Below are 2,481 nucleotides of genomic sequence, written 5' to 3'. Positions count from 1 at the left end.
CTCCCCATATAAACCAAGAGAGTGTCTTTTATGATTTACTATGATAATAAGCAATTAGGCGATTATAAAAGAGGTATATTTTATGACACCTTGGAAATGTTATTTTTTTATGTCAGGGCTACTGGTAGAATGACAGCTAAGTTCATAGCAGGGACATTACTTGGTAAATTCATTAGCTTTAATTTAGCAGTGAAGGGCCCAGGCTGTGCAGTCAGACTGGGTTTTGACCTTGATTCTGTCATACTAGTAGTGTAACCTCAGTCAAGTATCTAAGTTCTGTTTTCCTTGTCTGTAGAGTGGGACTAAGATATGTACCTCTTTGTGATAATTACATGAGAAATACATGATGTGCTTAGCATAGTGCTTGGCATATAGTAAATATACATGTTAGTTATATGGTTATTGATAATAATACATTTTAACAATATATGCTTCAAAATTAGATTTTGCTAGATTGTTAGCTATTAGAGAATTTAATCAATTAAAAGCCTTAAGAGAGCATCTATTCCACCTATGGATTTACTGGTGAGGAGACTGAGTCCTATAGATTTAAGTGATTACTCCAATTGAAATATAAAAGGAAGAAAAATCCATAAATTTGGTCATTTTTTTATGGTGGTGGACATTAGTTCTTTGTGGAAAATGGAAAAAATGAGATGGTCATCTGGACAATAGAAGTCTGATATATTTAATGGTTAGTGATAATATTTCTTAATAGATCATGATTCTGTTGTCTTAGTGTAATTATTAATGCTCCTTTCACAGTCAAAAATGTCTCAGTTTGGACAATGCATTACATGATCTTCCACTTTAATTGTATTTATATAGGCAAAGAGTAGCAACCATCTGGTAATCTGTGGACTGGGTAGATCCCAAAATAGATTACTTTTTTCCTCTGGTTCTAAAGTTGGTAAATGACTGGAATTACTGGACGATTAATTACCCAACACTTTCTTAGAGTGCAGTTCTCTAGAAGAGGAGTTATTAATTGATGGCTTTGTGGAGATAAAAAGATCTATTAACCTGCTGAAACTATATGCAAAATGTTGTGTGTGTGTGTGTGTGTATTTTTCTGGGAAGTATGTCCATATTTTCAAAGGTAAGAACCATTGACTAAGAACCATTGCTCCAAAAGACTAAGAACCATTGCTCCACCTTTTATTCTATTCACAAGTAACTGGCTGTGTTGCCCTGTTACACTTTTTTTTTAAGTTTTGTTTATTTGAGAGAGAGAGAGAGAGAGAGAGAGAGAGAGAGAGACATAGACAGAGAGGGAATGAGCAGGAAGGGCAAGGGAGAAGGAGCGAGAATCCCAAGTGAACTCTATACTGAATGCCACCCAGGTGCCCTGCCCTGTTACATTTTTTAAATATCAAATCTGTAAGAGACAGGAGGAAATTAATTTCAAATAGTGCTTTTATAATGAATATACTTCTATAAATTTAAAACTCTTTGGTGAAAATTATTAAATTGACCCACATGAGATGTTGACAAAATCACTTGAATGTGAAGCGCCTGATAGGAGAGCCCATCTACAGGAAGAGAAAAAGCTAACACTGAACAGTGGGTTTCTGAAATGCATTTGGGCCAGGGTAATAGAATTATTACTAAATTTTGACCTGAGGAATGGTCTTTTCATTTGGGTTAACTCATAGGTGAATTTAATTCAACCACCTGTATTGAGAACCCCCTTCATGAAATCATTGTACAAGGAGCTATTCAAGGAATATAAATATAGAGTAGATATCCTTCCTCATTTTAGGAAAATTTGGAGAGATTTAAATTGGAAAATGAGTAGGTTTCTATTTGATATGACTTAGTGGTATTCTGACACATTATTCAAGGAAATACAATTCTGATGGGGGAGAAAGACATTTACATAATATAATGCATAGCGGGATAAAATAAACATTAAAAAGAGTCTCAAGTAACATGCTGTGGGTACGCAGAGGAAAGGCAGGGTTAATTTTGACGCAGCGATCAAGGATGGCTTTGTGAGTAGGCAGTGATCTTTTGTGGAGAGCATATGGACATAAGGACTCAAGAAACTTGATTTGCCATGGTTTTTTCTTTCTGGTTATACTCCCTTTCTGCTCTTGATCAATTTTTTTTTTCTTAGCCTTTATACTTTTTTTTTTTTTGGTGGGGGAAGGGGAAAAATGGTTTCTAATATGACTAATAGAGGAGCATGTGCTTTTAGAGTGCAAAGCACTCAGCTCCCTAGGATAAAGAGTCTAAATATATACTTAAATCCAAATATGGATAGATAGGAGAGTATCTGCTGTGTTTCAAGAGAGTACACTAACCAGTTGAAGGAGGTTTGCTTTATTTTCTGTTGTTGTTGTTGTTGTTTTTTAAAGTGCCATGAGTTTTTGAAATGATAACCATTAGAAAAAAAGACAGTACAATTGCTCAGTTTTAAATAACTGCCTAACTTGGGAACAAAGTCCCAGGAGAGGGCTGGCGGAAATAGCTCATGCT

Source organism: Callorhinus ursinus, unplaced genomic scaffold, assembly GCF_003265705.2.
Source record: "Callorhinus ursinus isolate GAN/ISIS: 27379988/994484 unplaced genomic scaffold, GSC_fseal_2.0 scaffold4, whole genome shotgun sequence".
Classification (NCBI taxonomy): Eukaryota; Metazoa; Chordata; class Mammalia; order Carnivora; family Otariidae; genus Callorhinus; species Callorhinus ursinus.
Note: the sequence above shows the minus strand (reverse complement) of the source record.